Source organism: Protopterus annectens, chromosome 14.part0 (genome assembly GCF_019279795.1).
Source record: "Protopterus annectens isolate FY-2018-M chromosome 14.part0, PAN1.0, whole genome shotgun sequence".
In the NCBI taxonomy this organism is placed as follows: Eukaryota; Metazoa; Chordata; order Ceratodontiformes; family Protopteridae; genus Protopterus; species Protopterus annectens.
In genome coordinates this window covers 676,660,357-676,672,900 of record NC_056748.1, presented here as the reverse complement: position 1 = coordinate 676,672,900, position 12,544 = coordinate 676,660,357, and positions in this window count along the sequence as shown.

Sequence of the window (12,544 nt, the reverse complement as noted above, 5' to 3'; positions counted from 1 at the left end):
ATTCTCACTACAGTTTTCATTGAAATAGGAATGATTCCCACTTTGATAAAAGTTATCTTCTGCTAGAATAAATGATATCTGATTTTGACAGTTATTGTTGCAAGACACAACCCTTCCTCTATTTATAAACATGAACAAAACTCGGACTAGCCGAAACGTAGAACAAGATGAGAAAATAACGGAACAGTTGTTAAGGCTGCTGCTTCAAACACCACAAAGCCAATTACTTCTTAGCGCTTTCTTCCACTTTTAATATAAAACGTGAACTTCATCAGAAAAACGGGAACTCTCCCATGTTCCCGTTTTATACATACTTAACAGGAAATGATGTAACATAATCACACTTCTTACCAAAATTAAAATACAGTTTAAATTTCATTTTATACATACTTAGAATTTCATAATATTAATTCTAATTCCTACAAGAACATTATTTCTTGATAACCTATATATTAAATTACATTTGTAAAAATAAAAATGTTCTAGCTTGGATGAAATTTTCCTAAAATATATGTGTTTAAGAAAAACATATTTTATACTGTATCTATATATATATATATATATACACATATTATTATTATTTGGTGAGGTCCTGAATGACCATCCCCACTCATGATGTGAAATTTAGTATATATAATATATGTATGTATAAATATTTTATGTTCACTAAAAACTGAATTACACTGTACAGAACATAATTAATACTATTAAGCATTGTTTAAATTTTATATTAAAAATAAATTCTAAATAATAACAAAGATAGAGCTAATCATTTTCCAAAGGAATATTATGCCATATAAAAAAATTACTACTACTATAAATGATGAAGTTCACGTTTTATATTAAAAGTGGAAGAAAGCGCTAAGAAGTAATTGGCTTTGTGGTGTTTAAAGCAGCAGCCTTAACAACTGTTCCGTTATTTTCTCATCTTGTTCTACGTTTCGGCTAGTCCGAGTTTTGTTCATTTCGTGTTTTTAAACAGTCCAGTTGGGCGGTTGTTTGCAACGGATGGCCACGGAAGCACTCTCCCAGGATACCTTATTGGATTTATCCATTCATCCGATGCCAGGTTTGGACGGAGCTGATGGAGCTACGGTGCGCAAGCAGTCCAAGGAGCCTGAGCAGGAGCTAATAGACACTATTACTAATATAGTCAGAAACTGCTTGAAAGGTGATGGTAATAAAGCAGTTTTAAAGCCTTCAGTAGAGTTGGGATCGACCACCTCACAAGGTAACTCTAAGACTTTTATGTCAGCTGTTAATAATGCCGCGAACAGTGACGTAATATTGACAGACACTACTGAAAATGGAAATAAAAGTAAATTCGCGGGCAATGTATGGGGCTATGTGTGTTCAGAAATGGATAATCCATTTAAGGACATTCGAGAGGTGCTGGTTTTTAACGTTGGGAATAACCAGGACAATAACAACGCACAAGCATGTAAAAAATCAATTTTCACTCTAGAGAGAATGGTAATCAAACACACTACTTTGCGTTTAGAGATACAATATCTAACAGAGTGTATCTCACGCAATATAGTGCCTCAAGGTTTGAGAACAGCCAAGTTCCCAAACTGTGTTACCCCGGGAGATGAACTGTGTACTACGTTGATTAAGTTATACAATGAAGCGGGAATAGCTATGATGCGTATTTTAGTAAAGCATTACGAGAATGAACTAAACAAATTAATGGAAGAAATCAAGGTTATAGATGAGAATATTAAACAGTTCAGTTGTTTTTCGCAATTTTTGCCACTGTATAACAGTATAGAGGCAAAGACTGATAGACAGAGGGCTACAGTGATTTTAAGAAAACAGAACAAAATGCAAAGGGACATTTATTCATATAGTACTAATGAAGCTTATATCAGCACTTTTGGTGAAGAGAGAACTGGAAATACCAACAATAAAAATGATAAAGAAGTCAATTTGCCTTCTACACATTCTAGGTCTGAAGATGAAAGAGAAACTTTAAACGATAACTGTTTGATTTCAAATTCCACTACAGGCACTAGTGTAAGTGTCAAAGAGGCCAAAAGTGTTGAAAATAATCAAGGTAAAAATAATACTAACGATCCAAATAATACTGCCTCTACTAGTTTTGCGGAGGTGGTCAGTGCTAATAATAAACAAAAGACTGCTTCTTTTCGGGTGGATGGGGTACAACCCAAGAGGACTACCAAGTGGTTCAATTCCACACAATACAAAGGCAAATACAAAGGGAAGAACAAACAGAAGTGGTGATGACTGTTCCGGAAAATAATGACTATTCTTTGTCTATTGTTAATTTAAGTGACATTTATCTTTCTGAATCATGTTGTAAAATTTTGAAAAAGGGTTTTAATTTCATCCCATCCAATAAGGCACAAATTGATAAATTGTTGGTTGAATTCAGATTATTCCTGCGTAAGTTAAATTTGAAATATATTATGCAGGATGTTGATATAACATATTCCATTCAGAATAGAACACTAAAAAAACCCAGTGTTTATAACCCCCCATTAGTTAATATACTTCAAGTGTTCCAAAAGATCTGTGAAACAGAGTTTAGACAGATCAATAAAACAGGCATGCAAGATAATCTGACACATTTGGAACGTGGAGCTTTAGAAAATTTGTCTAAATCTCAAAATATTAGGGTTATGAAGGCAGATAAGGGGGGAAAGATTGTGGTGATGAACACAGAAGATTACAATAAGGCTATCAACATATTGTTGAATGATACAAATAATTATAGTAAGGTCAGTCTGAATTTCATCTTAGGCTGTTATAGAAAAGTGAGTACTTCCCTTTTTGACATGTTTTGTCAGGAAGAATTGGATAAGGATGATTATGATTTCATGTCAATAGAACAGCCGAAAATGGTTAATTTTTTTGGGATACCTAAACTGCAGTATGGTACAGAAGATTTAACATTTCGACCCATAGTATCAGCTAAAAGTTCAAAAACAGAGAATATTTCTATTTGGCTTGATAACATCTTAAATTTGATAGCTCAAAAAGCAGAATACTTTTTGAGAGATTCATGGCATCTGTTAGAAATATTAGCAAAACAAAATTTTGTATACAATCAAGTCCATTTTGCAACTTTGGATGTCAAAAGTTTATACACTTCAATAGATCAAGAGGAAGGTGTAGAAAATATGAGAACATATTTGGCATCTAATACGTCTCTTAGTAGTTCCAAAATAAATACTATATGTTCCCTAATGGAAATTGTATTAGATAATAATTTTTTTACATTTAACAAAACACATTACAAACAAACATCTGGGGTGGTGATGGGTTCTAGAGTAGCACCTGCATTTGCTAATATTGTCATGTCCAGTTGGGAACAGGAACATCTTAAAATTCATCCAAACTTTAATAAAGCCCTACTCTATGTAAGATACATAGATGATTTGTTTTTCCTATGGACGGGTGATAAAGCTGAATTTGAAAAAATGGTGGAAGATTTAAACAAAACAACAGGTTTCCTACACTTTAAAATAAGTGGTTATGGTAAAGAAATTAATTTTCTAGATATCACACTTTATTTTGACTCTAAAAATGGCAAATTACAAAGTAGGATATTTAGGAAACCTTGTTTTACAAATCAATATCTTCACAAAGATAGTTTGCACCCTTCACATATGAAGAAAAATGTTATAAAAGGGCAAATGATAAGGTTAAGTAGGTTAACATCAGAAGATAATGTGTATTCAGAAGAAATATTAAAGTTAAAAGATTTGTTTGTAGAGAGGTTACAAAAATAATTGGTTAAAAGGTTTAGAAAAAGAAGTAAACACACTAAGAAAGGGTGTAGCAAAACCAATTTTGTCTGGTAACATGACAGAAATCATTGTAAGAAATACTACGCATGATATGAATACAAATGAAATACATGAGTTTCACACTGCTTTTCCTTTACCCATAACCAATGAGTTATCAGACATTAGAGAAATTATAGAAAAAAACTGGAGGATCATCTTGGGAAATAAGGGCCTGATGTCATGTTTAGGTATTAGACCTAAGTTCACTTACAAAAATGTAACAAACATAAGACATATACTAGAATATAAGTCTAATATTAAGGACACTAATGTAAGAGAGCTAAGCAATAAAAAAGGTACTTTCTCATGTAAGGATTGTAGACAATGTCGTTACATAAGTAATACTTCCTTTGTGACCTTAAAACATACAAACAAAACCATTTGGGCAAACAAGTATTTTAACTGTAATAGTGACCATGTGGTGTATATTGCATCCTGCGTGACGTGCGACAGTTATTATATTGGTAAAACTACTAGAGTATTGAAACGTCGAATTTATGAACACAATTTGGCAATCAAGAATAAAGATAGTAATAATTCTTTGGCAAGACATGCACAATTATGTGTAGATTTCAAAAAGTTTGAATTTTTTATATTGGATTGGGTAGAAAAAGGTTTGTTAAAAGGAGATGTCAACAATAGACTGGAACAGAAGGAAACATTATGACAGTTAATATTAGGGGCTGATATGTCCCCGGGTCTAAATGAAATGGTAAATATCAAGTGTTTTTTAGTAAATAAATAGACTGGCTTTATTGGGTAGTTTTATATTATAACTAATATTTATTAGGTGTGCAAATAGTGTAAATCAGTTTAAACTTACAAATTTTTGTAAGTTAACCTGTGGGCACACCTAAAATGGATTTTACATTAATTTATAGTAGTAGTATTTTTTTTATGGCATAATATTCCTTTGGAAAATGATTAGCTCTATCTTTGTTATTATTTAGAATTTATTTTTAATATAAAATTTAAACAATGCTTAATAGTATTCATTATGTTCTGTACAGTGTAATTCAGTTTTTAGTGAACATAAAATATTTATACATACATATATTATATATACTAAATTTCACATCATGAGTGGGGGATGGTCATTCAAGACCTCACCAAATAATAATATGTGTATATATATAGATACAGTATAAAATATCTTTTTCTTAAACACATATATTTTAGGAAAATTTCATCCAAGCTAGAACATTTTTATTTTTACAAATGTAATTTAATATATAGGTTATCAAGAAATAATGTTCTTGTAGGAATTAGAATTAATATTATGAAATTCTAAGTATGTATAAAATGAAATTTAAACTGTATTTTAATTTTGGTAAGAAGTGTGATTATGTTACATAATTTCCTGTTACGTATGTATAAAACGGGAAAATGGGAGAGTTCCCGTTTTTCTGATGAAGTTCACGTTTTATATTAAAAGTGGAAGAAAGCGCTAAGAAGTAATTGGCTTTGTGGTGTTTGAAGCAGCAGCCTTAACAACTGTTCCGTTATTTTCTCATCTTCCTCTATTTATATTTCCCCTATAAAACATAATATGTCAGTGGTATAATAAAATTTGTACCTCACTGTTGCTAACAAATGTCTTAATCTGACATCGGTCTGTTTACATAATGGCTGTAACACAATGCTCTTTGCTGAAAGACTTGTTCTCCCCAGTGGATTCTTGTATCTATTATAAAACATATGACAATGGTTAGAGTATAAACTCTGTTTGCATCAGTTCCAGTATATAAATGATTTATTATCAGAAGGTGAGCCACTTGTTTATAGCTGTTTGGATGGCTTGAATGATGGCTCATAAGGAAAAGTATATTCTGTTTCATGTTACATCAGAATGGTTCCTGTTTTGGGGGCGTGGCCAAGGATGAACACAGGATAGCAGCAGATTTCTTCAGCTCCACCAATTTCATTACACTGATAGGAATCAATTACTTAAAAAATTAATTTTTGAAGTAATTTTCTTTCTAAATATGTTTGTTTTATATAGTTCTTGAACTATATCTAAAAAAGAAAGGAAATTTTAACAATATTCCTGTCAGAAATCACTTTGGAAATTTTCCTGTCAGTTTATCAGTCTGAAATGAGTTCCAGTAAGACAAATTCTCAAGACTCCAGCATCAAGAAAGAACTTCAGTCTCTGATAACTATAATCCAGCAACTTACTGCTAAGATGGATAAAATGGATACTAAAATTGATACCTTCATAGAAAAAACTACAAAACAAATAGACTTGTTACATATAGACCTGCAACAACAGAAGATCCAGATGACAGGCATAGAAGAAGCTGTGAATGACATGGAAAATAGAATCCAAGAAGAGGAAATCAACATTGAGTTTCTGCTGAAACAAAATACACTTTTACAAACAAAGCTGGATGACCTGGAAAATAGATCTAGGCGCAATAACATTAGGATTTTTAGACTGCCAGAAAATATTGAAGGTAACAATATTACTTATTTTTTAACAACATGGCTCCCTAAAACTTTAGACTTACCAGAAGCATTCTCTTTTGGTATCGAAAGAGCTCATAGATCTATAGCTAATACTAACGCTAACAAAAACTATCCTAGATCAGTTATAGTTAGATTTCTATCATCTTTTGATAAAGAGATGGTTCTTAAATCTGCTTGGGCTAAAGCTCCTGTTAAGATTAATAAGACAACTGTGCGTTTTGACAATGACTATTCTTCCTTGGTAATAGCTAAAAGAAAAGTTTTTCTGCCACTAATAAGGGAGCTTAAAAAAGCACAGTTTAAAACATACCTTCTGTTTCCTGCCAAGCTAAAAATCTTCCTTCCTGATGGTCCTAAAATTTTTGATGACTTAGACTCTGCTTTACTGTTTATCAAAAAATAAGATTTTGGATAAAATAGAGGAAATGGAATGGGCTAGTCCTTCATTAAAGAGACTGGCAACTGAAACTTCGTGGAAGACTTCAGAGAAGAAGAAGAAGAGACTAAAAAACAAATGATTTGTTCTATGTTTTTTTTTTTTTTCTCTCATCATTTTACTTCATTATTAATCTTTTTAAATATAGTTCCTGCATTTCCAGAAAGCCACAAATATTCTGAAAAGATTTAATCAAAGTTATTCTCTGTGTGCAAAGAAATGTTTTGTTTCATAACCAGTCAAAATATCTGAGGAGCTAATAACAAGCTATTATTCAATGTGTTTCTCTTTCTGAAAAAGAGAAGTAAGGTCAGTAATTTGATACATTTTTTTTCTTTTTTTCTCCTTTTCTTCTTTTCTTTGTTTAAACAATGACATTCTATTTAGATTATGTAGTGGGTAAAGGGTGGGGAGGGCAGGGAGAGAAGAGTAATGAAAATATGATAAATGGAATAATAACATATTTATTCCTTGTAAAAAGTTTATATGTTCTTCAAATGCTATTCCTAATTATACTTTCTTGATTATACTGCTTATGCTTATTTGTAAATAATCTGTCATGCTTTAACTAATAATAATTAGAACTAAATAATAGTAAATAATATGTTTTATTTTTAACTCTATTAATATAAACAGTAAGTAATATTCCATTGTATATACTTCTTATAGCTTTCTCTTACATTTTTTTATTTCTGCTTTACACTCTTTTATTTTCTACTCTTTTTCTTTTCTTTATTCTTTCTCTTTATTTTTTTTTCATATTAATATATAGAAATGCTTTTGATCATATAGACACAGTAAATAATACGATTTGCATAAAAATTGAGTTGGGACAAAAATATTGAGTTTTATTACTTATTAATAACTTTGGGCTTAATTTCACTTACATAGAGGCTGTAATAACCTGTAAAATACATCGCGAAGGTTTTGTCATGTTTAGATGCATTTACACTGCTAAATGAATGTTTGTCACTAGTTTTTAACAAGTTTCCCGCCAAAATGTTAAGGGAGACAATCTGGGATGTGGGCTACCTCATGAACAGTGTCCTCGAGTTTAAGTAAACTAATGGTTTAAGTATGTAGAAAGTGTCCTAAAACTTTGGAAGCTAGCCAGCTGTTTTATCCTTAGCAGTACATAACGCATACCGCTCAGGTTACTGCAACAGTTCCAATATGATGAGCATCACAGAATAATTCCAAAACTTAAAACAACAATGATTGCATAAGTATTCACAATGAGTGCCACCTTATGAATGAATGCAAACAAAAGTAAACATTACTGCTACATAAAGTAAAGTGCAATACTAAGGTAATAACGAGTGGAGGAAAGAAAAAAACTAAAAAAGCATGCCAGGTGGCATATAAAATCAATAAGTACAGAAAAATGCTAAATAAATAATCATACATATATTATACAATCCATAAGAGGATTAGTTGAGCATAGCAACAATAAATACATAAATACTAGAAGCATGCATTTACACTTAGTTTTCTTAAGTATTAAAGAAAGTCCAACAAAAAGTGCTGTTGCAGAAAGTCCAACATGCCATTCATAGGGAAAAAAAAAGAAAAAAGAAAAGGACAAAAAAATTAAAAAGGCAACCTCATCAAAAGAAAGGAAATATTCTGTTCTCTGTAATATACCAGATTACAAAACAAACCTCAATGATAAACTGCACATCTGCCTTTAAAGACATCCACTCAACTTCTTTCTTTCTCTACATGACAAAAACATGTGCTATAGCATAACAAATCTCGGCAAACAAAGATGAAAAGTATACACGTTGGTATTCTTACATTGAATTTAAGTATGGCAGTTGCAAGGCATGGACCTCTATGAAGGTTTAAAATCAGTTCAAGAATCCAGTAAAAGGAATGGTTTATTACTTTAAGGGATATGTAGATTGTAATAGCAGGAATCCAGTGTACGTGGCAACCTGTGATCTATGTTCTGCCTTCTACATTGGTAAAACTAATCTCCTTCATGACATAAAAAAAATGTGTAGAAACAAATGCTTTATCATGCCATGTTAAAGTTAATAAAAAGCATGTCTTCAAATTTATGTCACTTGAACAAGTACCGGAAGGTATGAGAGGTGGTGATTTGTATAATAAAGTGGAGGTAGTGAGGTGAAATGGATTACGGACTTAAGAGCAGACCGTCCATCAGGATTGAATGGGGTGGTTCCCTTAAAATCCATTTTAAAAGGGTGAAGTCCATTTAAACTACGTTGATTGGTTGAGGAAAGAGGCTTGGCCAAATTCCACCAGTGATTGGATGAACTGCCTAAGTAGTTTGATTTAAAGAAAGGAGTTGGTTTGGTACCCCTGAAAGGATTGGCTGACAATTACTTTATAGGGCAAAGTGATTGGTTCAATAAACAGGATCTGAAGAAGGCTATGGCAGAAAGCACTTATCCAGTTTTGTGTGTTTGTTTTTTGGAGGAAAATTAATTCCTAGGATATTTGATTATGTTCTTTATTGCTGCTTTATGGTTTTACATTTTTTTATTAAAAAATATATGTTTTTATGAGAATGTTTTTATTCAGCTTGTGGTTTTACGTCGACATTTTACCAAACTGCTATTTTATTTATGCTGCGCTACCTTCAGCAACACACAGGTTTGTTTTTCTACAAAGATGACATATCACACCTCACTCCAACCCCAGCAGCTTTCTTGACCATTAACTGAACTCTCATCATCTAGGTTGTATTTAGGGCTTAATCAATCTATATCAGTCTGGTCAATATTGCAGATTATTAAGTACAAAAGACGATTGGGGTTTGGAATGTGAATACCAAACAGCAAATACTGTTCCAAGCAGAAAACTAGACAAACGAATCTGAAGTCAATGTTGGATGAATACACTTGCCACGAACAATGATCAACGTTTTCTTTATAATTATGAAAACAAGTTATTGGATAAGTATGAGCATGTAGTGTAAGTAGAGTTGCCTGATGAAATGAAAGAGAATAAAAAATGATGATATACTACTTTCATAGGAGAAAACAAAATGTTTGCTCATTGAATGTAGGACAAACATGTCAGATCACATTGTAAGGGACATATTTTGGATGGATTCTATGAATTGTCTGATAGAGATTGCAACTAAAACAATAATAATAATAGCAGTGTGTGTGTGTGTGTGTGTGTGTGTGTGTGTGTGTGTGTGTGTGTGTGTGTGTGTGTGTGTGTGTGTTTGTGTGTGTGTGTGTGTGTGTGTGTGTGTGTGTGTGTGTGTGTGTGTGTGTGTATGTGTGTGCATATGAAACAGGCTGAAATCATTACATGGTTTGATACTAGGCAATTGGTCAAGTACACCATCTACAACCTAGCCAATATTTGTGTTATGGTGTAAACATGTCCATAGGGTATGTGTTTGTGGTTCTAGCAGTTTTATTTATTTATTTATTTTATTTATTTAGATTTGTTTGCCAGGAAAATTTGACTGGACGCAGGTCCTTTTCAGTGGATGCCCAGGGAGAAAAGCTCCACATCATGTACATGATAAATAGAGATATAAAGTTGCAGCAATAGTAAACATTACAGGTTGTTGGCTTTAATACAATAACAAGATATTGATTATCAACAGTATATACAGTAAATGTTGCAAGTTAAGGTAGTTTCTTGTTGTTTATAATATTAGTAGCAAAGTTGTCAAACAAGATTTTAAAGTATGTAAAGACAACTAGCTAATTCTGACTGTGGTTAGTAGTGGCGGTAGTATAGTTGGGGTAAGGGTCTAGTCGGGGGGGAGGTAAGGGTGGGGGTGTTAGTCTGGATTAGAATAAGGACAAAGCCAGTGCAAATTTAAGTGGAATCTGAGTGCAGTCTTGTAAAGGCTGCTGGAAGGTAGAGTTGTTATAGAGGGTGGAAGATTGTTCCAAAGTTTAGATATGGTACATAAAAATATGGCTTCTCCTGATGGGTTTTTGGGTTTGATAACAGTGAGTTGATTTTTGTTGCTTGATCTTAGGAGCCTAGTGGAGTGATAGGGTTAGAGAAGGGTTTGAAAGGAAAGGATGTTAAGGGGGTGGTTAATAAGTTTATGAGCGAGGGTGAGTTGATTAAAGCTAAGGAGGTGTGGGAATTCTAGCCAGTTTAGTTCTTTAAAGGAGATACAATGATGGCTGTGGTAGGAGGTTCCAGTGGCAAATTTAGGTATTTTGTTGTAACAAGCATCCAGCTTGTGTAGGTCTGTCTAAGGTCGGTAAGTATGGGGGATGCATAGAGTATGGTGCAGATTAGCTAAGAATTGGCTATGGAGATTCTAGCCACCTTGGTTAGGAATTGGCGGCTTCAATATAATGCACCAAGTTTCTTGTGAACTTTTATTATTGTGAGAGATATGTTGGTGTCAAATCTAAATTTGTTGCCTATTTCCACAATTTTGTGTGTTCTGATGGAGAAATGATGGTATTGTCTTTGGCAAGAATGTTGAAGTGGGGGTGGGGAATTTTCCAAGAAAGAGGAAATCAACATTGAGTTTCTGCTGAAACCCCAAAAAAAAGAAAAAAACTACAAAACAAATAGACTTGTTACATATAGACCTGCAACAACAGAAGATCCAGATGACAGGCATAGAAGAAGCTGTGAATGACATGGAAAATAGAATCCAAGAAGAGGAAATCAACATTGAGTTTCTGCTGAAACAAAATACACTTTTACAAACAAAGCTGGATGACCTGGAAAATAGATCTAGGCGCAATAACATTAGGATTTTTAGACTGCCAGAAAATATTGAAGGTAACAATATTACTTATTTTTTAACAACATGGCTCCCTAAAACTTTAGACTTACCAGAAGCATTCTCTTTTGGTATCGAAAGAGCTCATAGATCTATAGCTAATACTAACGCTAACAAAAACTATCCTAGATCAGTTATAGTTAGATTTCTATCATCTTTTGATAAAGAGATGGTTCTTAAATCTGCTTGGGCTAAAGCTCCTGTTAAGATTAATAAGACAACTGTGCTTTGACAATGACTATTCTTCCTTGGTAATAGCTAAAAGAAAAGTTTTTCTGCCACTAATAAGGGAGCTTAAAAAAGCACAGTTTAAAACATACCTTCTGTTTCCTGCCAAGCTAAAAATCTTCCTTCCTTCCTGATGGTCCTAAAATTTTTGATGACTTAGACTCTGCTTTACTGTTTATCAAAAAAAATAAGATTTTGGATAAAATAGAGGAAATGGAATGGGCTAGTCCTTCATTAAAGAGACTGGCAACTGAAACTTCGTGGAAGACTTCAGAGAAGAAGAAGAAGAAGAGACTAAAAAACAAATGATTTGTTCTATGTTTTTTTTTTTTTTCTCTCATCATTTTACTTCATTATTAATCTTTTTAAATATAGTTCCTGCATTTCCAGAAAGCCACAAATATTCTGAAAAAGATTTAATCAAAGTTATTCTCTGTGTGCAAAGAAATGTTTTGTTTCATAACCAGTCAAAATATCTGAGGAACTAATAACAAGCTATTATTCAATGTGTTTCTTTCTGAAAAGAGAAGTAAGGTCAGTAATTTGATACATTTTTTTCTTTTTTCTCCTTTTCTTCTTTTCTTTGTTTAAACAATGACATTCTATTTAGATTATGTAGTGGGTAAAGGGTGGGGAGGGCAGGAGAGAAGAGTAATGAAAATATGATAAATGGAATAATAACATATTTATTCCTTGTAAAAAGTTTATATGTTCTTCAAATGCTATTCCTAATTATACTTTCTTGATTATACTGCTTATGCTTATTTGTAAATAATCTGTCATGCTTTAACTAATAATAATTCGAACTAAATAATAGTAAATAATGTTTTATTTTTAACTCTATTAATA